At 37.0% G+C, this 24891-nt stretch overlaps 1 long non-coding RNA gene across 2 annotated transcripts; it reads right to left on the reverse strand.

Annotated features, from left to right (window-relative positions):
• Positions 1-4513: 4513 nt before the first annotated feature.
• On the reverse strand, positions 4514-19944 carry LOC136012741 (uncharacterized). Of its 2 annotated transcripts, XR_010611928.1 has the most exons (6): positions 19920-19944; positions 17638-17727; positions 16881-16927; positions 14433-14552; positions 12397-12546; positions 4514-4585 (listed from the first exon to the last, which is right to left on the reverse strand). It is a non-coding gene; the product is annotated as an uncharacterized LOC136012741 (long non-coding RNA). The 2 variants fall into 2 exon arrangements; XR_010611929.1 differs by lacking the exons at positions 4514-4585; positions 12397-12546 and adding an exon at positions 13402-13771.
• Positions 19945-24891: the final 4947 nt, after the last annotated feature.

Raw genomic sequence — 24891 nt, forward strand, 5'->3', positions numbered from 1 at the left:
TCTCTGAATGGACTACAGCTATAAGCTATAGCAGAGTGAAGCAAAAGAATGCAAGAAATATTCCACAAGCCATGATCACATATCAGAGACAAAAAAAAAAAAAAACAAAACACTGTAAAATGTTTCCCACCTAGTGAGAAATATGTTATAACTAGTACATTAACTAGTCTTTTATCCACAACATGTGCCTAAGTGCTTTTCATGACTCTTCTTACTAATCCCTGTGACAACTTAAAGTGATCTTTTTGGCTTGCTTAAATATGCTAGGGGAGATGTCACAGAAATGGAAGTGTATGTTTTCCAGTTTCCTCTATTTCACCAAAGAAGAAATTGAACCTTTGTCTATGTCAGAACTGAAAATAGACAAGAACAGTATTTCTATATCTGCTTCAGTTTTATGATGACCAAATCCCAAATGCAGTGAAATAACATAAAGTAGTGGAAACCTAGGCTGCAAGTTTCATTTCACAGCAGAAGCACTTCCATTCTGTTTCTAGGAAGATCACAAAATATATTACATATTTACAGTATGACTAGCCATGACTGGGATATATTGTGAGACTCTGTATGGCACAGAAATTATTCACCAAGGTCATCAACCTTTTGCATTTCAGAAAACAAATATTTGTTTTTATTCACAGGTAATTTATAACCAGAAGCAGAATGTAGACAAAAAAAGTCATGTGCTTGTTCTCACAAGGCTCTTGACAACATATTTTAAAAGTGTACCTTTATATGATTTGCAGCTTCACCTGGAAGTCTTTAAGCAAAGAGCAGAGATTCTTTTGTTGTTTTTCTAACATTTATCTGGTAACACAAGTGTAATAAGCTTTGTCTAGTAAGTCAAGTAAGCTTAGTAAGGCAAATATGGATAGACATGTTGGGTATGTTTTGTTAACATACCCAACATATTAGTAAGTATATTTTAGATACCAGTATACACAGTAAATGAAAATATTTTTGATTAAGAGATATTAATTTATTTTGAAGAAACTCAAAATCTAGGCACAGTGCTCCAATATGTGGAAGTCTCAATGTTTTTTCAACTTCTTGTGAGGTCAACAGGTTTCTGTGCAGAAACACAGAGGTAAGTCCCTCCAGGATCTTCAAAGTAATTCTGTAGCAGTAGTCCATGTGCTTATTACAAATAAATTTGTTTCCACCCTTACCCTCCCCAAAATAAACCCAAACCAGTAATCCACAAACTCAAAAAAAACCTACCAAACACATTATTATAGTTTAAATTTTCATTTACATTTCAAGGAAAGGCCAAGGAAACAAAAATAAAGAACATCCTAGTTGTAAAGCCAGTAGCCAGTAGTGCCTAATACAAAATTGCAAATGAGGCAGCTACTTGAATTATGTAATAATTATTCTGAATGTTCACAAAGAAACTTGTTTCACAAAAATGAAATATTAGACTCTTTCTAGTCAAAGACTGATAAGAACTTCCAGAGGGAAGTACTTAAACTGAGAATGCAAAGTTCCTTGTAAACCTAGAAATCTTAGAAATCTTAGAAATCTTTTTTTTTTCAGGAAAGAGAAAGATTAGAAAATTTGAGATCCTTCTTTTTCTATTAAAGGCCTATTTAAGTCAGAGGAAAACTTGCATTTGGAAGAATCTCTCCTACCAGTCAGAGAGCCTAAATACTAAGGCCTTAGGACTTGATGCCTTGCTTTTTAACGGCAGCTAATAGAAAACTACTGTACTGTCTGGAAAGGTAACACTTATCCTAGAGATTAACATGCTAGTTACAATAGAGAAAAGAAAATGGAAAATTCATTAATTACTTCAGAATTGAGCCATATGTAAATTAATAATTACCTACCATGCTTTAAAAAAAAAAAAAAATGTTAATGGGGAAAATGTGTTTGTAAGCAAATTCTTCTTCACATGCAGAAACCTCAATTACTCTGTTTCTAATCATTTGCTCTGAAATACCTGGCTCTGGAGAGTTCTTAACATACCCTGCTGAGAATTAAAAAAACAAAATAGAAGCTGACATGTATGCTTGTTATCACAAATCATTAGTAAAACTTTCAAATATGCTTTGTGACACTCAGTTTGGACTGTTTTCTCTCTAACATGCCTATGAAATAAATTCATTAACAAGAGCTCTGTTGTACTTTTTTAATTATATTTGCCTCCTCTCAAGAGTACTGAAAACTAAACCACAGAATAGTAGATCATTCTTAATAATGGTTATATATACCGGGACCTGGATTGTCTCCAACATCAAAGAATATTTGATAACATATTATTATATATATTATGAACAAGCAAAATTCTTGAACCATTTTGGGATAAAAACTGTCCGCTATCACTTTTCTGTTAATAGTGGCATGTATGAATTAGTGCTGCCTCTCTTGTTCAGGATTTTGTTCAACTATCAGGGTCAGCAAATTTTGATTTGAATAAAAAAATGAGCCAGATTTTACATTTCTGTTCTACCCCTATAATTCTGAAATGAATAAATTCCTCTACGATAGCCTAAGGCAAAATTTATTCCTGTCATTTGTTAGACTAATGGGGGAAAAAAATGCAAATAAACACATCTGAAAAACCAGATAGTGCAAAATACTAACAGTGTAGAGCAACTGTATCATTGAATGAACATATTCATATATTACAAAGCATATCTATATATATTATTATATCCTGTTTATGAAAAAAAGTCAACTAGGACTTTTTTCAGTTGGAAGAATGATCATTTGAATATTTCCCCAAGGGATCAATTACTCACCAAGTTTCATAACTGAGAAATAGTTTACAGGTGAGTTGTTTGTACAATTCAGATGCATCAAGACTCATCATCTTCTTATGCAGAACTTCCTTGTGGCACACAAAATGCATTTTTACAGACAAATATAAATTAATAGCATTTTAAATTGAAAAATATCCATTTAAAATTTATGAAGAACCTTGGAAAGTAAACCAAAATATACCTTGCTAGGCTATAATTACATCATCTCTGTGGAAAAAAAAAAATGTTTTGTTGTCTCATTTACAATTCAGTCTTACTTGTCTTATTCCTCATCAATATTTTAACACTGATTCATAGATTGTCATCATCTTTATATAGGTTCTTATATGATCTAGTTGTCCTGTATTTTGACACCAGGACCACTGTAAAGCCTATTGAATTTCATGTAAGTGGCTAGCTCCTTCCACTAGCTATAGATGAGACCCTGGAAATTATTCATTTAGTAATTCTTGTTAGATGCCTTTAATTTGGTATTTAGACCAAAAACAATCTTAAATTGTTTAACAATCTCAAAACAGGACTTGAAATTCTGTCCCTGATTTTCACTTATGTGGTGCTTAGACTGATGAAGATATATACCTGTGGCACATCTAACAACGAATGTATTAAATTTGATATGAAAAAAATGAAACAAATTAGTGCAAAAGTTTTTATAAATATTGTTATTTATAGATGCCTATATTTTGTATATTTTTCTACCACAAAATGGAGTACTGGAAAGAGATATCTTAAGAACTCAAATTTGCTGGTAGGTTTGCACGAATTAGTACAGAACTATTCAAGGATACTCTCATGGCATGTAAACAGTACAGTCAGGTCAACAGGGCAGTGTTTAGCCCAGAGCTGATACAGTTCCAGTTTCATAACTAGCTCCTTCATAACTAGTTGGGACATTTCTGCACAAGACACCACACTGTGGACTGGACATAATTGTAGGCTGTTAAACTCGTGGTAGATCACATTTACTAACTGGCCTGATATTCAGAGTGACTGAACCTCTTCAAATAACACTGTAAATTTCACAGAAAATTATAGAATTTTCAGGCATAAACATAGTTAATTATGAATGTAGAATTCCCTTTATTATTCCTCAAATAATTCTGAAGTAAATTTGGGGATGGGGGAGAAGCAGTGTTTGTTGTTTTAATTCCAAATGGGGTTTTTTACATATTTTTTATAGCATAAACCAGTGAGTTCTATTCAATAAGCCACATAAAAATGTCAAAATGCGAGTGAAATTATTTAGACAATTAAGTTGTTCCTAAACTTCCAATGTTTAAATGGATGTTTAGGTGGTGGGTTTTTTTGTGTTGTTTTGTTTTGGTTTATTGTGGGGTTTGGTGTGTGTGTGTGGGGGGGTTGCTGGTTTGTTGTTGTTGTTGTTTTAAATCAGGTACTGCTTTCTTCATGTAAAAATGAGGTGATGTGGCTGCTTGTGAGTCCTCCAGAGACACATCTGTAAAACTAAGTTCTTAAGTAAGACAGACTGGCTCTGTTCTACCCTTTCTGGGAAGAAGAGATAGACTAATCTTGTGATTTATATTCTAGCCATGTGAGCAATGTGCTTTTATTATGTAGAAATATTTTTTAACCATTTATAATTTATTTCCTTTAATTTAAAACAATTGGAACTTGTCACATACTTAATCAGTCATTTGTATGCTGTGAATCAAAAATAACATATAGGTGCAACAAGAACTTTTTCTAGGGACTTCAATTCAAGATGCAAGAATGACTTTGATAGAATTGGCACTTATTTAGTTATTCATCAGGCAATGTTTTGGTTCTCCCATCAAGATGTAACATACCAGAGTATTACCCTGAAAAGGGAAATGAAAAATAAAACCAATTAATTTAAGTTACTTTCCTTTGTTACCAAAAAGAGTCCTACCAAAAACTGTTAACCACAAAAGCCTCCTAAAGTATCATCTGCTGTTCCAGAGTTTATTGAGATCTTGCTCCATTGCAGGTCAATTTGTACAGGCAACAATGTTTATTGGTGCTTTTAATTTCCTTTTTTATACTAGAACTTCCTAATTCTTGATTTATACTATAATTTCAAGCACATTTTGTATTTTCACCATATTTTCTTTGAAAGAGAACACACATGTATCTACAACTGATTTTCAAAGATGTTTCAGTTCTATATGCTTCACTGAGAACATTTGTTCACATTATTTAAGACCATGGCTTTGCCAAACAACTCAGAATAACAGAATGTGACGTAAGTTTAGAAGATGAGGGTGTAGGCAAACAGTGTCTATTGAGCACATGCACACACAGAAAATTAGTAGAAACTATTTTATACTAATGATTTCTGGAAAGACTACAGTTAGGTTGATTGCCTTTATTTTTACAACAAATCTATTTTTATAGCAGAAATTATTCTCCTACTTATACCTCCAGGTATGAGTTGTAAGGAGGCAAGAAACTACTTAAATGCATCTAGTTACAAGAAGAAATGCTTCCTTCTATCTATTGCTTCCCCCCAAATGGCTGTCCTGTGGAAAATATGAGAAAGTAGGGAGTGCAGTATGTATTTTTTATCACTTGATTTCATTAATGTGTCATTTGCTCTCATAGATTGTTAATTTCTGAATTAGATCAAATATGCTTCTGTGCATTCATAAGGCAGGTGGTAATGCTCTACTGAAAACAGGAAAACTGTGCTTATATTTACAGTTTTGTCACAGTTGTTAGGGTGTCTGTTTCATTTAAGTACAATTCGTAACATGTTAACATAATAAGATTGTAGTATTTCGTAGTCTGTACTCTAGATATTTCTATTAATACCTGTAAATGGTTGTAATAACCAAAATGTGCAATAGGATATTTTTCCAAAATCATTAAATAAAATGTTACACATCTTTTAGGTGCTACTGGCACAGAAAGAAATTCAACTGTTCTGAAGGCATGAAGAAAATAAAAATTTATTTAAAAAAATAGAAATGAGCATTTCATTTTGAGACTACTTGTAACATTATTTTCTAGTTTTGCTTTGCATGGAAATCCAAACATTCTTATTTTTAACATAGAAATATCTGTTTTTCCCATGAGACAGTTATGTACTCGTTTCCCAGTCAAACAAGAAAAATACTGCTTTACTAATGAAAATTTGATTCATGTGATTGTGCTCCTGCTCTTTAATCTTAATTTTCACTACAGTGTCCACATGTACAAATACTTTGTCAAGAATGAAAAGAATATTCAGCTGAATTCCACAGTTTCAATTGCAGATTTGAAAGATGCCAAGGGAAGCACTAAGACACTGATATAAACTTCTTTCACTGCATCTGAACACTTCTTGCCGTTCCCAGGACAGTTGCTTCAGTACTACACAACTCTTCCCCCACTCATCAGATGTCACTTCCCATACTGTCATCTCACAGATTTCTCTTTATCCCAGCAGCCCACCACTGAGGAATAAACATCATCCAGCACTGGTTGAAACCCATACACCTGGAAAAGCTTTATTAGTTTAGACTTAGCATGCAACTATCTTCCTATTTTGGAGAGCTGGGCAGTAGATATACAAACATGCACAGACATACACACATCCCCTTGCATGTGGACCATTGCTTTGAATGAAACAGGCTATTTTGAAATTCAAGATAGTCTTCTAAAAAACAAAAACAATTTAAATAGGACTTTAGAACAAATTACAAGAAACCCCAACTGTAAAAAGCATAGACACTTAGTTCAGTCCTACTAATAATTAAAGTCTGGTACTATTTACAGTTGTTAGATGGCATAAATAGCTTTTGCAAATTATTTCTGAGGTGAGTCTCAAATCCAGTTTTTTTTCAGAGTCAGAGAAATCTTCTAATTGAATGAACTTATGAGCATAAACCTAGTCATTACTTTGGGCTCCTATGGAGCTAGGCAACCAATTAATTTTCTCTTTTCCTGTTCAGTTTCTGCACATCAAAATAAATTACTCCACATTAAATAATGGTTCTAATTCAATATAAGAACCAGACACAGCAAATGTGTTTCTTAAAATCTTGTTTTCTCTCCAAGTTGGTTATTTATGATAGAGTTAAGAAACATTTTTTTATATGTGACATACAAGTATACTGTTACATGCTTTTTATGCAACCGCTATATCGGTCTTTCTCTTAATTTATAGGTTTTTTTTCTTAGATACTTTGAAACAATAAATCAGAAAAATCTTTCTCAGTGTAAAACAGACATTTTCAAGTACAGTTTACTTACTCTTTCTTTTACAAGAAAAAAGTCTTAACGAAGTAGCATAAATTATAATCTTTTAGATATATAGGCAAGAACTTGCAGATGGAAAGACTGAAAGTGTCATTATTTCTGGAATAGCTTCACAAAATGCAGAATCTTCCCACCCCACAATTGGTGATGAGATCAGGTCAATTAAGATTTGATTCCTTTCATGCTGAGAAAAATAGAAGTTACCTGCAAATCAGCCAAGTGTCTTAATCACAAAATAATTATTTAGAAAGAGTATGAAGGAGAGAGAGCTGCAATCACTACCACCTTCTCTTGTATGCATTTCTTACAAGAAAGAAGGGTCAACAGCAGCTTTCTGTACAAACCTCAATCACGAATTATGCTCAAACAATAACAACGGGAATGAAACCCTCAATCAGAAGTGCATCTAGTTTCTGTATATACCACCTGCTTATGTGTGATATAGAAGTACAGATTCATAGAATAAAATCATGGCATATCTCAAAGTTGGAAGGGACCATAAGCATCATCAAATACAGTCCCTACTTCTTGCAGAACAACTTAAAACTAAAACATATGACTAAGAGTTCCATCCAGATGCTCCTTGAACTCTGAAAAGTTCAGTGCTCTAACCACTTCCCCAAGAAGCCTGTTCTAGTGACCAACCACCCTCCCCAGTGAAGAACCTTTTCTTAATGTCCAACCCAAACTTCCCTTGACTCAGCTTAATGCCATTCCCTTGTGTCCTATCTCTGCTCACCAGAGACAGGTCAACATCTCCCCTCTGCTGCCCCCTTGAGGAATTTGTAGACTGCAGTGAGGTCTCCCCTCAGCCTTATCTCCTCCAAGTTGCACAAACGGAGTGATCTCAGCTGCTTCTCATAAATCTTGCCCTTAAGAACTTTCATCATCTTAGTCACCCTCCTCTGGACACAGCCTAATAATTTTACACCCTTCTGATACTGAGGTACCCAAGACTGCACACAGTACTTGAGGTAGGGCTGCACCAGTGCAGTGTGGAGTGGAACAATTGTCTCCCTTGACCAGTTAGTTATGCTGAACTTGATGCACCCCAGTCCACAGTTGGCCCTTTTGGCTGCACATTGTTGACTCGTATTCAACCTGCCATCAGCCCAAACCCCCGAGTCTCTTTCTGTGGGGCTGCTCTTCAATATCTCATCCCCCAATTTGCACTTATAACCAGGACTGCTGCATCCCAGGTGGAGAATCCAGTACTCGCTCTTGTTAACTTTCATATGGTTAGTGAATGCCCAGCTCTCTAGTCTACCCAGATCTCTCTGTAAGACCTCTCTACACTTCAGAGTGTCCTAAACTCCTCCTAATTTAGGATTGCTAGCAAAGGTACATTTAACCTCTGTGTTCAGACCATTTATAAAAACATTGGAGAGCACAGGCCCTAAAATTGACCCCTGGGGAACCCCACTGGTGACTGGCCACCAGCCTGGTGTAACTCCATTTGCTATAACTCTTTGAACCCAACCCATCAGTCAATTGCTCACTTAACATATCATGGACGTATGTAACTGTGTCCTGGACATTTTGTCCAGGAGGTTACTCTGAGAGACAGTATCAAAAGCTTTGCTAAAATCCAAAATCACCACATCTACTGGCTTCCCTTGGTCAACTAGATGGGTGACCTTGTCATAAAACAACCATCTAAAGTGTATCTATGTCAATGCACACAGCCTGGGGAACAAACAGGAGGAACTGGATCTATGTGCTCAGTCAAAAACTTATGATATCATAGGAATAACCAAAACATGATGGGACAGCTCACGTGACTGGATGATCACAATGGATGGTAACAATCTGTTTTATAAAGACAGGTTGGGCAAAAGAGGAAGAGTCATTCTTGCTCTATGTTAAGGACAGCGTTGAATGTATAGAAGTCAATTACAGTGGTTGTGGAAGCTCTATTGAATGCTTTTGGGTCAAGATCAAAGGGGTCATCTCGGAGGGAGATCTTACAGTAAGCATCTACTATTGGCATCCAAAACAAGACAATAAGGCCAACTAAGCAATATTTGCAGAAAAGCAAAAGCTCAGCTTGAATTAAGATTGGCCAGATATACAAAAATACAAAAAAGGATTCTTCAGGTGTGTAAAAAAACAAGCAGAGACAGATGAAAAATACTGGCCAGCTGTTAAGGAGGAGAGGGGAATTATTCACCAGTATTTAAAAGGCAGAGATTCTTGATGCTTTCTTCACCTATTTTGACCAGCATTGGCCTTGTGAACAAAAATTAAGGTTGATTCAAACACACACCCACTGTCAGAAGGAAGAATTAGTATGTAAAATATTGCAGAAGCTTGACCCCTACAAATCAATGACTCCTGTCAATATCCACCCAAGACAGTTAAGAGAGTTGGCTGACATTATTGTGAGGCTGCTTTCCATAACCTGGGAAGTAGTGAGATCAGAGGATGTCCCAGAAAACTAAAAGCAAGCAAATGTCACCCTCACCTATAAAGAAGAGCTTCTAGGGGACTCCAGGAAATTAAAGACCTGCCAGTTCCTGGGAAAGTTATGGACCAAATCCTCCTGGGGACTATCGTGTTTGGGAAAAGCCAGCATTGGTTCACAAGGGCAAATCATGCTTGACAAAGCTGATTGCCTTCTACAGCAAAATAATCTGCTTTTCTGATGTGGGGCAAGTGATGGACATTGCCTACCTGGATAGGCTTTTGATACACTTTACCACAGCCTCCTCCTAGAGAAACTGACACATTTTGGTCTACATAAGTGGTCTATGTGGAAGGGAGAGCCACCCTGCAGGATGACATGGACAGGCTGGAAGAATGACCTAACAAGAGCCTTATGAAGTTCAGCAAGTACAAGTGTAAGGTCTTGCACCTGGGTAAACACAATCCTAGAGTGCAGCACAGGCTGGTATCTACTTGGCTGGGGAGCAGCTCTGTGGAAGGGGACCTGGGGGCCCAGGTGGACAACATGCTCAGTGTGAGGGAACAGTGTGCTGCTGTGGCAAAGAAAAACAGGATGATGGGTTGCATCAACAAGAACATCACCAGCAGAGATAAGGAGGACATCATCCCACTCTATTCAGCACTTGTGAGGCCATTACTGGAATACTATGTTCAGTTTGGGTCCCTGCTCTACAAAACAGATGTGGAGAGGCTGGAAAGTGCCCAAAGAAGGGCGACAGAGATGATCAAAGGTCTGGGAAGGCTGCCATAAGAGGAAAGGCTGAGAGAGCTGGGTTTGTTCAGCCTAGAGGAAAGGAGGCTCAGGGGAGACCTTACCACTATGTTCCAGTACTTAAAGGGTGGCTACAAAGAAGATGCAGATTCCCTTTTAACAAGGAGTCACATGGAAAGGATGAGGCATAATGGGTACAAGTCATTCCTGGGAACACGCTGGTTGGAGACAAAAGGAAAAGTTTTCACAGTGACAACAATCACCCACTGGAATATCTTCCCCAGCAAAGTGGTGAATCCCCCAGTACTGGACACTTCTAAGATTCAGCTGGACAGGGTGCTGAGCCATCTTGTCTAGAGTGTTTTTGCTAAGAAAGTTTGGTCCAGATGATCCTAGAGGTTCCTTCCAACCTGTTATTCTATAATTCCATGATGATTATATGATTTTTTTTTTTTTGTAGTTTACTGAGCATGGATAATTTTTGATGGTTCATAAGTAAATTTAGATACTCCACAGAATGTTCTGAACTGGGGTTGCCAAAAATGAGAGAAAAAGACTCGATCAAGAATTGCTTCATTCTAGTCATATCTGTAGTCTACACCTTGCACTATTTCTTTCTGAAGTTCTTTTTATGGACTCTGTCCATTTGCTGTAGGAAGTTTTTCCCCCCCGCTGTTCACAAAACAGTTGTTCAAACTAAGCTTAAGATGTTCAAGGCCAGGTTGGATGAAGCCTTGTGTGGGATGGTTTAGTGTGAGGTGTCCCTGCCCATGGCAGGGGGGTTGGAACTAGATGATCTTGAGGTCCTTTCCAACCCTAACTATTCTATGATTCTATGATTCTATGTGTACAAATGACAACTTGGAAACAAACAAACAAAAAAAAGCATTACTCAAACTCTTGTCTTGACAGAACTTTCTCAAAGATATCAGTCTTCCATGCTTTCTGAATGAAATGAACTTTAGCTGCAAAAGTTCTGGAACAACTTGTTTAGTTTTTGAAATTTGCTGGGCAGGAAGGAAACATTTTTGAGATTACATGTCCACAAGGTAAGCATGAATGGGGGAGAGACATTCTGTGGATTTCTTAAGATAGATTTCAAGTCTGCAAAACTAGGCTTTCTAATTTGAGAGTTCTTATAGCCTATACCGATATTTAATTTAATATGAATAACTTTGAATCTAAGAATCAGTGAGTCTTTCAGTTTAAAGATGGTAATTTTCTATGAGCCTCTTTTTTAGTTGCATCTTTCAAATCAAGAAAATTTGTAGCATAGATTAAAAAAAAAAAAAAATCAAATATCCTGGCATGCAATCAATATTTTTGATAGATTAATTTGGTTATCATATGTTTGTAGCATGTACTGTAAGGTACACAATTTTGCAAACAATTAAGATAGTCTTTTGAGACTAAGTAAGAATATATCATAAAATTAACTTTGTTTCTTTCATTTATTCATACCATCATCAGTTCTTTAATATATGATATATTTATCCCTGTCCAAAGATTTTTCCTAGCAGTAAATGGTGGTCCTACTTGAGCAAAGATACAAATGAAGTTTCTGTTATCTGTATAGCAAGGTTACACAGCTATGTAGGTGTTCTCTTTGTCATGATCACCACAGAGAACAGCATGGTCCTTGAGTCAGATTGCATGTTCTGTCTCATGTCAATATAGTATGTAGCACCCAGACATCCACGCCAGCTACTCTTGATTTTGAGTGTGATTTCAGTTTTTTACCCCAAAATCTATTGATTCTCTCTTGAATAGAGCAAGCATTTAAATTAAGCTATATGAAGTGTAGACCACCAGAGGTACATACATAAACTAAATAGAGAATAGGAACTAATATAAAGTAGTTGAAAATAACATAATTGATCACTTTACATCATTGTTTGAACTTGTCTTACACCAGTTTAATTGGATTTACAAAAACAAGATACATGAGTAGCACTGCTTTGAATTCTGGTTAAAAACTCAAGCAAGCCCAAGAAGACATATTTTACTTACAGCAACAATAAAAGGATAGAATTATAATTTTTTTAAATGGAGTCTTACCATTTCTTCTTCTTTCTGGTACACTAGTGAATAGTAGGGAGGGAAATGGACTGCAAACCTGAATGACCCAAAGTTAGTCACAGAGTGGAGTAACACTGTGTTGAGGACACCAGATTAAGCTATGAACAACCTTGGTGTTTACGAAGTTTAATGCCACACAGGAATACCTACTTGGCAGAGTACTAGACTACTCACCCTTCTGACCCTTCAGGTAGTTCAGCCAACTACATGAAGCATATTTCAGTGCGGACATACTAGAGTGTTTCTCCATTAAGATCAAATTCCTCCAGTGAGTTCAGAAAAGGCTAGGGTCTGTACAGTGACCTCCTAGTGGTCCCTCAGCTCCTAGGAATTAAGATGTGTGCAAACAAAGACTGTTCAGACAAACTTAATTGTTCTGATAGCCAAAGAAAAAAGTTAATTAGATTACAAGTGTATATTCTAGATACTTTTCAGGTCTGGTTCTGAGGGTACAGTAGTGGATAATGAACTAAGTCCTGTTGAAGCATGTCTGTGATGCTCAAGAGACCCTTTTGGTGTTTGTCTCAAAGCAACTCAAAAGACAGAAGGTACTGACTGCTCGTTACCGCTTGTGCAAACGGCCAGGGCAGAGCAGGGATCGCACTCCAGGAAGGCGGGAAATGGTTTCCTGTGTATCTGCCCTGAGGCAGCGAAGATCAACTGCCTAGAGACGGCGGCACAGACGCTGCAGCACCCGTCAGTGCACAGCGTTAACTACGTCTGGGGCTCACCGAATCCCCTGCGGATGAGTCTCACCTGTGGGAGGAGCCAAGAGACCCTGACCCTTTTTTACAAAAGGCAGCCGTCGTTCGGATGTGTTGTGTATCTTTCAGTTTTGGGTTCTAGCAGATGTCCTGCCCACAAGGACTGCAGATAGAAAAATTTACTCTACCTGACTGAGAAGATGCTGAAGATCACCACCATGAGGTGGTGAGCCTATTTTCCTATTTACTTTCCCTCTTTCATTCCTTTCTTCTTCTACTATTTGTCTTTTATAGGAACCTGTCAAGACTTTTGTTCCTCCTGATACAGTTTTAGGGAAGTTTACAATAAAATTAATTGTTTCAGTTTTTAACTTCTGGAGAGCCTGTGGTTTCTCCTGAGAACTGTGCAGAGTATTGTAGATCACCTTCCTCCATACCCACTGAGTGGGATAAGACACTGTCCTATTGGCTTATACATTTTGTTTGGTTGATTTCTCATTTTGAGCAGTTTGACAAGGCTAATACAGGCATATTTTACAGGATTCAGTTTCTGGGCTGATGACAAAAGTAATGAAGAATGCAGACCTTTTCTACAAAATAAGTGGATGTTGTAGAAAAGTAGGGAGAGGGTAGGCAGTAAAGATAACATTAGGGAATGAAGTTCTGAAGAGTTTATTTTAGATTGGACAGGGATGTGCAGCTGTGCCTTGTTTGATTTCAGAAGGAAGTGGCGTTGACATAATCTGTGATACATGCTTGATATTTAAACATAGCACAAATTTTAACAAAACCTAAAAAATTTTGCTTTTACCACATCCTTTCATAATAATTTGAAAACCCAGTATCTGTGAAGAAAAAGAATAATTGGTATAGTTCATACATAATTGTTCATTATCGTTTATACAAAAGCTTATTTTTTGAGCATTTTAAACAATGGGTCTTCTTTAGGCATGATTTAGTTATTTCACAAAGTTAAAAATATTACTTACACTATTGTAATGAACTTGGCCTATTGAAGATTCTTTGGTTTTGTTTGGGGTTTTATTTAATTAAAAAAAAAAAAAAGTCCAGAAAGGATTTCTATAAAAGCTCACTCACACCTGCTATCTGTCAATTGGATTACTGTTTTGCCTTCATAATAACTATTCTAAACAGATGGAGGAAAGATTTCAATGGATAGGTAGTCAAAGCACAAGATAAATGGCTAGTCTGGAATATGGGGGCCTAGAATTTTTATGTTTGAATGGGCAGCCATGGAAAGTTATTGTCCTCCTCACTGTGGAATATGTGTCTTCTGAGTCATCATTTATATATATGTATGTCTTAGCATTATCTGTCAGAGGCTGGTTTCATCTGTCACAGTTCCACAGTACTATGGAATACTGCTCAAGTATCTGTTTTTTCAGAAGCATCCTGTCTAATGATTTGGGTTAGATTTATTAGATGAAGACATTAAGAAATGTAGACTTCAGTGTAAGATACTGGTGAAAATTCATTCTCACTTACCTGTATCTTTCCTGTTCTTGTTTGTCTTATCCCCACAATTTTAGATAATTCCTTGTTTAAATAGCTTCCTGTTACTCTTCCTAAGCTCTCTTCAGCGTTTCCATGTTCCATGGCTAACATCTCAAAAGATGATGGAATAAAATATGATTTAATGTTAGATGAAGCAAGATTTGCAAAGTGGAAGCCAGTAACTTTATGGGAAGAGTGGTATGCAAAGGCTGGAATGCTACTGATCAAAGTGGAATCCAGTTCCTGACAAATTATGGTTGGAGATCTTTTTTCCTTCTTTTATTCATGCAATTTGTTTTCTGCCATTTAAGATAGAATCAAAAGCCTTTAAATATGGTTATATAAAAACAAATTCTTTAATTACTTTAACATGATGGATTTTATAGAAGATAACAGCTGGTAAGGTGTAGGACTGGAGACAAAGAACATTTCCAATTACTTATCAAGAAGTGAAAAATGAAAGAATCTACATAATTTTTTATAAAATTATAAAAAAATTATAAAAAAATAGAAAGCAATTTCTAGACTGGATAGAATAGGATGCAATTAAAATTGCTTCTTAGGGGAATATATTAACTACCTGTTTTTCAGAATGAAATGCCAATAATTTATGGGCACAGATAATAGCTGTATTGGCCTCTGCATGTCAGTGCAGTTATATTTCCATACTTCCATGTGTTATATGGTTTATGTAAGAATTTATGGTTACTGAGAAGCATCAGAAATGCAATTTATATGTTACTACTCAGAAGACTTGCCAGAGCATTAACAGCAGACTTGTATTTGCGAATTTTGTTGTCATTATATATCGCACCTCTTCATTATCATGTCCCTGGTCTACAATAATTTCATTTTAAAGTGAGGGTAAAATCTGTCTGTAGAAACAAATGTAAAATTAGCTAAAATATATATACTTGTATAAACTTTTTTATATTTGGAATTTTATTCATAGAGAAAAGTTAGAGCCCTAACTTGTCAAAAAAACCAAAAAGGATTCTCCCACACTTTAAACTGAATCTTTCAGGTTGGGTCTTTCACAGATCTTGCCACAATGTAAAACATTCTGGCACCACACTTCAAATCATGTTGTTAATCTGGATACTTACTGTATATTACATGATACTACAAATTTAACAAATTAGTAGAAAATACTTTTTTTTCCTTTCTCATAAAATGATATTTAGACAAACTATCTATTTGACTATCCCTTATTGCTCAGTTCATTGAAATTGAAACTAAACATGTCCTTGAAATATTTCAGTCAAATTTAATATGCACATGGTTTTATGAATGATTGCCATAAATAATCAAAGTGGTAAGGCAAAGCTGTCTTTGGAAATGCAATCTTCTCAAACTCTGCAATTTTTAATAGGCTATTGCTCGCGCATGCTGTATTTAGTTTTAGTGTCTTCTATGTTGAAAGCATTAGGCTTTTCAGAGTAAACATTCTTTAACAGTCTTTTCTCTGTGGACCTTATAGAACAGTTTACTGCTAGCACTGAAGAAGTGTGAAGAAGTGTAAAGAAGTATTGAGTGCAAATGCTAAGTAATCTGTTTCTAACATTTATAACTATATAGAAAAGCTTACTTATAATAATACTGTATGGCATTCCTACTAAAAAAAGTCACTGAAAGATAAGTTCCAAAAATAAAAAAAAAAATAAAAAAAAATCCTTAAGCATTTTTTTTCTTTATTTTTGGAAAAAAGGCTAAATAACAAGCTAAAAAAAAACCACAAACAAAAAACAAACAAAAAAATAGAACAAGCCTTCCCTTATCTTTCGCCTTGGCCTTTCTGCTCAAAACCTATATAAACTTGTAACGAATAGATTAATCTCATTCAGACTCAACCATCCATGATAGGGGTTATTTACAAAATACAATATGTAGAGATTATTTGGAAGCGTGGTGTTTTCTCCTAAAGTTGAATATCTTACTTATTAGTTTGTGTTAAGTTCATGAAAACTGAAACTAGAGTTCCCTGGGACATCTTCTAAGGAAAGAAATAGGATATTCTTTGCCTTTGCTTAGTGACTCATAGTCTTTAGGTGACTAATTTCTGCCAAGAAATTAAGAGAAATATGTCAAATTTTCAAAAGATGCTGCCTTAGTAACAGTATGTGTCTATGTAAGTTATCTGTATTTTGAACAGACATAAACAAAAGATATTTCGGTATTTGAAAACAGGTGTAAGAGCTGTGCATCAAATATGTCACCTATTCATCAACTCCCATAGATTTCATCAGAATCATTCAACCTTTTCCTGTCAAGATACTTCTTCCAGAGCAAGACTAGTCTTTTCATTCAAAACTTGTCAATGCTTTTCAAAACATCTGTTCTAATATCAGTCTTAGAATCACAGAATGGAATGTTTTGGGTTGGAAAGCATCTTGAAGATCACCTAGTTCCAGCTTCCCTGCCATGGGCAAGGGTACTTACCACTAGGCCAGGTTGCTCAAATCCCCATCCAGCCTGACCTTGATCACCTAGGAAATAAGGAAACACTTCTAGAGCAAAGGGAGATATTTCTAGCAACAGTGCATTTTCCCTTATTTTCCAACAACTGCTTAGGTTAAGCTATCTGGCTCTAATAAGGGCCTATGAAATAGTTATCACAGTATCCATTGAAAGAATCATCTTAAAACACCAAAAGCATTTTAGGCTTAAAGGGAATATGTAGATTTTTTTGTACATCTTTAATTTAATGTGTCTTATTGGGAACTTCATGAGCAATAACTTACTGGAAAGTGATAAGGGCAGCTCTCAGGCATTTCAAATCCTGAAAGAGAAGTAACTATGTATAGAATCTGCCTGTTCTGTGATAACTCTGTTGTACTTAGAGCAAACTCTGAAATTGTAAGCAGAAACCATTGCTTACTTTGTCTGAGCACCATAAGTTACTTGAGAATGCTGATACTTTAGCTGTTTATGTCTGTCTAGCCATTCTCAACAAAATAATCAAGTTCAGGGTCTATTAGAAATCAATTTCAGGATAACAATTTACGCCAGTCAGCCTTATTTTCTTAACAGTGAGTCTTATAAAAAAATCTTGTCACTGGACAAGAAATGTAAAGGGAACATTTAATTCATGCATTTGGATAGTTTTCAAAGGGGTGATTATATGCTATCCAGTTCAAATCAACGGACTATTAGTTTCTGCTATAGGGGTGACAAACGTTTCATGTATTATACATACCGAAGAAAAAGTAGCTGTCCTACTGCAGGTATATGGATCTGAACATCCCAGTACATGAGGTCTAGGATTTGAATTTCAATACAAGAAAAACTGAAAAATATTAAAATGTTTTCAAAGAATATTAAGGGAGTTTCTGATTACTAGATGACACATATACATATACATATATATGTATATCACATAAACTATATGTGCTTGATCTATTGGAGGAATGAAATAAAAAACATCCATCTGCCTGTGCCTGGACTTGATATAGGACCGTATGGAAAAACAGAGGTCAGATTAGAAAAGAGAAAACTTCAGTTAAAACTTAAGATAAAACTACAGAATGATCAAGGTTCTGATTAAAGGGGAGAGAGAAGACAGCAGAAATTACTGATAGCAAATGTGATGAAAGAAAAGTGAATTAATAGGTGAATTATTGTAGGTGAATTATTATAGGTGAATGTAAAGTGAATTAAAAGTGAAATAATGTTTCTCAAGGGTTGGATTGGTAATAGTCTTATCTGAAATTAATGATCTTGCATACAAATCAGGAATATCTGTGAATTTTGATATGTTTTTGATGAATTTTGCCAATGTAGAAGCAGAAGTCATTGCAATCCTAGAGATAATGAAGATTGTTTCCAGTCATGGTTTGTTCAAATAATTAAAATCATATTAGTTGCTGGGGGGGGTGGGGGGGTGGGGGAATGCAAGCAAAGCAGGAAGCAACTTCTGCTGACCATGTTTGCCCTTCTGTTCTACAAAATAAAGTTGGTTACTTTAAATGTCAGCGCCAGTTTCAGCTAACATATTCTTCTTTGTGCTTCAGAAATTTACTTGTACGGATATGTACACTTCCCTAACTGGCAACTGATAAATTGGTTGTAGCTGGCAGACTGGTAACTTCAGCAACTTTAATCTGATTTTTTAAAAATTGTCTGTTCATATTCACAGGAGAGAAACTGGGTGAATTATGGGACCAAAGAGACATAATAATACACCATTTGACAGTACGAAATCCTATGTTGTGAATCTAGTAAGAAAAATTACTGACAAAACCTGAGGGCAGAAATTCAGGCTCATCAAAGGAGCTGTGTTGTATTCAGTCTTATGAGGTACCAATATGTTATAGCTATGAAAAATGCAATTTTTTTCCTGGGATTTGTCAGTTGAGTTGGGACAATATTAGTTCCATTATACAAAATTCTGGTGAGGTTGCCTCTGAAATGTGATGTGGTCATTCCTATTGAGAGAATATGAATTCACACTGACAGATGGAGAGAAGAACTGTGATAATGAGGGAAATTGAAAGTCGATTATACGAGAAGAGACTAGAAGCACTAGGCTTGGTCAGCCTGGTGACACAAAGGCATAAAAGGGATAAGGTTGCTATCTATAAATTCAGCAAAGGGTACAGACTATGTAAGGTAAAGAATAATATTGGTACAGAAACAAACGAGTACATTTTGCCTGAAATTGGCCAATGGCTAGTAAGTCTCCCCAGTGAATATGGGCATCTGGTTTTATAGTAATGGAGGAAAAACCGAAGCATTAACAAAACAAAGATAATGTTAAAATAACTCTTGATCATTTTTGCTAAGGATTAATGGATGTGATTCCTGCAATAAAAAAAGCTATTATATCTATGTGTTTCATGGACAATAAATAGGATGTATATATTGCAAGACATAGGTAGGTTGGAAATATATACTGAATATAGTTCTGCATAATTTTAATTATCTGGTCAAATAGCTGCAATTATGAATCTGAGTAAAGTCTACCAAGTGATTTGCTATGGAGTCAGCTGAAGGCCTGGGAATAACAGGTCCTGCTATCTCTACTGGATGGAAAGAACTTGCTTTTTTAGGAATTCTTTAAGATGTGATCTTCAGCTTGCCTCTAAGTCAGCAAAAACTTGCACGCTAATGCTGTGGCTAAAAGAATTCATCTAGTGTTCAGATGTCTTCATTTGATAAGATGAATGCCACCCATAAATTATAATAGGCCTTAGTGAGTGTTGTGGTTTAAGCCCAGCAGGTAACTCAGAACCAAGCAGCTGCTCATTCACTTGCTCCTCCCCTTTTTCCTACCCCTGCTCTTGGAGGGATGAGGAGAAAAACTGAAAGAATGTAACTCCCATGGGTTGAGGTAGGAACAGTCCAGTAACTAAGGTATAACACAAATCACTACTGCTACCACCAATAATAATAATAATAATAATAATAATAATAATAATAATAATAATAATAATAATAAAGATAAGGGAAATAACAAGGGAAGAGAATACAATTGCTCACCACCTGCTGGCCGATACCCAGCCCAACCTAAGCAGCGATCTAGCCCTTCCAAGTAACTCCCTGCAGTTTATACACTGGTCATGATGTGCTGTCGTATGGAATACCCCATTGGCTAGTTTGGGTCAGGTGTCCTGTCTCTGCTTCCTCCTGGCTTCTACTCCTCCCTGGCAGAGCATGAGATTGAGGAAGGCCTTGATTGGAGAGACACTGCTTAGCAACAACTAAAAACATTGGTGTTATCAGCACTGTTTCCAGGCTGAAAGTCAAAAATGCAGCACTGCTGCAGCTGTTAAGGAGGAAAATGACTGTTACAGCTGAAACCAGGGCAGATAATTGTTGCTAGCAGACTCTCTTGGGTTACCTAGAGAAGACTATGACTTAATACAAGGAAATGGAATAAGAGACTTGATGTAGAGAGAAATGCAAATTTGTTAGGGAGAAAAGCAAGGATTGTACTAAGAAGTTAATAGAAGTTGTTTGATCTATCATGATGTGAACATAAGATGCTGCAAATATTAGAAAAGTTAAGGTAAGATAACTCGATGACGCATCTTGTTTGGGTGCAGGAGGGAGACCCTAAACCCACAATTGATGATAAAGGGACTGACTGCACAGCATGCGGTGTGGTAGACTGTTAAGTTATGGGGAGAGTATATCAATGTCCAGAATCTGATTTTTCCTAAACTGTATAATATTCTACCAGTCCCTAGTTATCTGTTTTCTGTGACCACTCTTCTGGATTCACATGAAATTCATACTGCCTGTTCCTTATTTCAGCTCTTACCATTGCTACTGAAGACACTATTTTAGAGATCCTTGGGGTTATGCTGGGTGCTCATCAAATGAAGTTATGGTTCTGATATGAACAGAAGCTAGTGAAAACAAAGATGGTAAAATAAAATATTTACAAGAGGAGAGGCCTTAGATAGTAAAGTGTAAATGCTGCTTGTGTAAGTCGGACATCTCAGGAAATGTGATTCGGATGCTTTAACACAGGCATTTAGTTTTGTTTGAATAACATACTTTGACATTGTTGTGGTTTAAACCCAGACAGCCACTTGGCACCATGCAGCCATTTGCTTACCTGCTTCTTTTCTGCCTCTGGTTGGGATGGGGAGAAGAACTGAAAGAAAGTAAGTCCTGCAGGTTGAAATAAAAATGGTCCAATAGCTAAAATATAAAATTACCAATAATAATAATAACAATGGAAATAACAAAGGGAGAAAATATAAAACTAAAAGGGAAGGCTGGGGGTGGTGGGACTAAGCAGCCTTGATGCACAATACAGAATCACAGAATCACAGAATCCCAAGGGTTGGAAGGGACCTAAAAAGATCATCTAGTCCAACCCCCCTGCAAGAGCAGGGTAACCTACAGTACATCACACAGGAACTTGTCCAGGCGGGCCTTGAATATCTCCAGTGTAGGAGACTCCACAACCCCCCTGGGCAACCTGTTCCAGTGCTCTGTCACTCTTACAGTAAAGAAGTTCTTCCTGATGTTAACGTGGAACTTCCTATGTTCCAGTTTACACCCATTGCCCCTTGTCCTATCACTGGATATCACTGAAAAAAGCCTAGCTCCATCATCCTGACACCTACCCTTCACATATTTGTAAACATTGATGAGGTCACCCCTCAGTCTCCTCTTTTGCAAGCTAAAGAGACCCAGCTCCCTCAGCCTCTCCTCATAAGGGAGATGTTCCACTCCCTTAATCATCTTTGTGGCTCTGCGCTGGACTCCTTCAAGCAATTCCCTGTCCTTCTTGAACAGAGGGGCCCAGAACTGGACGCAATATTCCAGATGCGGCCTCACCAAGGCTGAGTAGAGGGGGAGGAGAACCTCTCTTGACCTACTAACCACTCCCTTTCTAATGCACCCTAAGATGCCATTTGCCTTCTTGGCCACAAGAGCACATTGCTGGCTCATGGTCATCCTCCTATCCACCAGGACCCCCAGATCCCTTTCCCCTTCACTACTTTCCAGCAGGTCAACCCCCAACCTGTACTGGTACATGGGGTTGTTCTTCCCCAGATGCAAGACTCTACACTTGCCCTTGTTAAATTTCATCAAGTTTCTCCCCGCCCAACTCTCCAGCCTGTCCAGGTCTCGCTGAATGGCAGCACAGTCCTCTGGTGTGTCAGCCACTCCTCCCAGTTTTGTGTCATCAGCGAACTTGCTGAGGGTGCACTCAGTTCCCTCATCCAGGTCATTGATGAAAATATTAAACAGCACCGGTCCCAGCACCGACCCCTGAGGAACTCCACTAGTCACAGACCTCCAGCTAGATTCTGCGCCATTGACCACAACTCTCTGCCTTCTTCCTCTCAACCAGTTCTCGATCCACCTCACTACTTGATCGTCAAGCCCACACTTCCTTAGCTTATCTATGAGGATGCTGTGGGAGACAGTATCAAATGCCTTACTGAAATCAAGAAAAACTACATCTACCGCTCTACCATCATCCCTCCACCTAGTCACTTCCTCATAGAAGGCTATAAGGTTGGTCATACATGACTTCCCCCTCATAAAACCATGTTGGCTGTTCTTAATGACCCCCTCATCCTTGATATGCCTAGTGATGGAGTCAAGAATAAGTTGTTCCATCATCTTTCCAGGGATGGAGGTAAGGCTGACCGGTCTATAATTACCCGGGTCCTCCTTCTTGCCCTTCTTATAGATTGGTGTGACCTTTGCCATCCGCCAATCCTCAGGCACCTCGCCCGTTTCCCACGACTTACCAAAGATGATGGAAAGTGGCCTAGCAATGACCTCCGCCAGCTCCCTCAGCACCCGTGGGTGCATTCCATCCGGACCCATCGATTTACAGATGTCCAGTTTGCATAGCTGATCCCTAACCCAATCCTCATCTACCAAAGCAAACTCCTCCTTTGTCCTGACTCCTTCTGGGGCTATAGAAATCCGGGGCCCTCGGGGAGAGTCTGCAGGAGTAAAGACAGAGGCAAAGAAGGCATTCAGCACCTCTGCCTTCTTTATATCCTCTGTCTCCAGGGTACCCACTTCGTTCAGCAGTGGGCCTATATTGCCTCTTGTTTTAGTTTTATTTGCTATGTATTTGAAGAAGCCCTTTCTATTGTCTTTAACCCGACTAGCAAGATTGAGTTCCAAGGAGGCCTTAGCTGTCCTAATTGCCTCCCTACATCCTCTAACAACTGTCCTACTGATACCCAGCTTGACCCAAGCAGTAATTTGGGCCTTCCAGGTAACTCCCCCCAGTTTCTATACTGGGCATGATGTGCTGTGGCATGGAATACCCTTTTGGCTAGTTTGGGTCAGGTGTCCTGTCTGCTTCCTCCTGGCTTCCCATGACCCTTCTCACTGGTAGAGCATGAGAGACTGAGAAGTCCTGATCAGGTAATTTCTGAGAAAGTGCAATAATATCTGGGAAAAAAAAAAAAAAAATTAAACCAAGAAATTTAGTCATTACATTTCCAGATTTTTGAAGTATTTTTGAACAGCAATAGAATGTTATAGAATAAAAAACTCTCTTCTCATATATCTCTAAAGAAATCATCATCACTGTATAAATTTGATTTGCTTACAACATAGCTTCAAAATGTTGCTACGTCAGCTTGCTATGAAATCAGACCTAATTCTTTAAGCTGAATGATGTGATACAAAAGTTTAAATGCAGACAACTGTATTAAACCATGCTCATCTAACACTAGTTAGGTCTCTGAGACCTGGAAAGTGGTGTGAGGTTGCACACGACCTACAGAAGACCTGCACTGGTTGCTGGCAGGCAAAATATGTTTTGCAGTATCTCAGAAAGTATTACATGCCTATGTCTAGGCAACAGAATCAAACCCCTGGTATCTAATTTAGGATGAGCTAAATTGTTCTCAAGGCAACACTGGTGATGCTGATTAGATTTCTATTGACTATAGTCTAAATTCAGACACCTGGCTGACATGAAGACACTTAGATAGAGACAGATGAATGTAGTTACTGCTGAGCTGAATCCCACCCCTTAGGCTCATTTCATTTATGTTCAGGCAACTGAAAGAAGACCCCTGTTTCTTTTGCTATAATTTTCCTCTAATATCTTATGCTGTGTTTAGAAATACTTTAGAGAACTTAGTCTATGAAATACCTGGAATAGAATAGCAAGGAACTTTTAGAGCCATAAACACTCACTTTATTATCTAAATAAATCACTGAGAAAGAGGTTTTTAAGGACACAAGAGAAGAGTAGATGGATTTAAATCAGCAGCTTTAATCATAATTTGAACAATCAGTTGGAATCTTTGGTTCTGGTTCTTTTCCTACAGAGAAAATTAGTTCATTAATTAGTATTGTTAAAGTATTAAAATAAGCAAAGCTTTTTAGGGCAAATTTGTTGCTATTTTTTTGCTAGATTTGTAGGTATTCATTGTACCTATTGAGTACCAAAGATTTAATAAAAATATAATTATATTTGCCTTTTTGCAAACTTTTTATTAAAAGGAAGTAACTAAAATAGGCTGCTTATTTACTTTTGGAAGGCTTGCTGAGAGTTTAAATTGGAATTCAAATAGAAAAGGATAAGAAGAGCTTTTTAAATGGTTAAATGTTTTGGGTTTTGAATCCCCATTACAGGCATGTTTTATTTTTATGCTCTTTTATTTGAATACAACATTTTTAGAACTGTGGACAGTGTCATTTTAATACATAGAATGATTTATGCTTTTTATTCAGTATGAACTTTTACCTCTTCATGGCCTATTTCCTATCAACATTTATTGGAAGAAAGGCACTCAGCTGCCACTGATACTTAGAAAATCAGTCCTCAACCGTTTTCTGCAGGGAAAGAAATTGCAGTTAGTTTGGTTTCTAGTTTCCAATAACCTGACAATTAATAGATTTTTTTTTTCTTTTTCATGACATCTAAGTTTATAAACATTGTGCAACCCAAATCCAAGGAATATCATAATTTGAAAATAGTACACAATTTCACTTGAGTTATCTATTA

Source organism: Lathamus discolor, chromosome 4 (assembly GCF_037157495.1).
Source record: "Lathamus discolor isolate bLatDis1 chromosome 4, bLatDis1.hap1, whole genome shotgun sequence".
In the NCBI taxonomy this organism is placed as follows: Eukaryota; Metazoa; Chordata; class Aves; order Psittaciformes; family Psittacidae; genus Lathamus; species Lathamus discolor.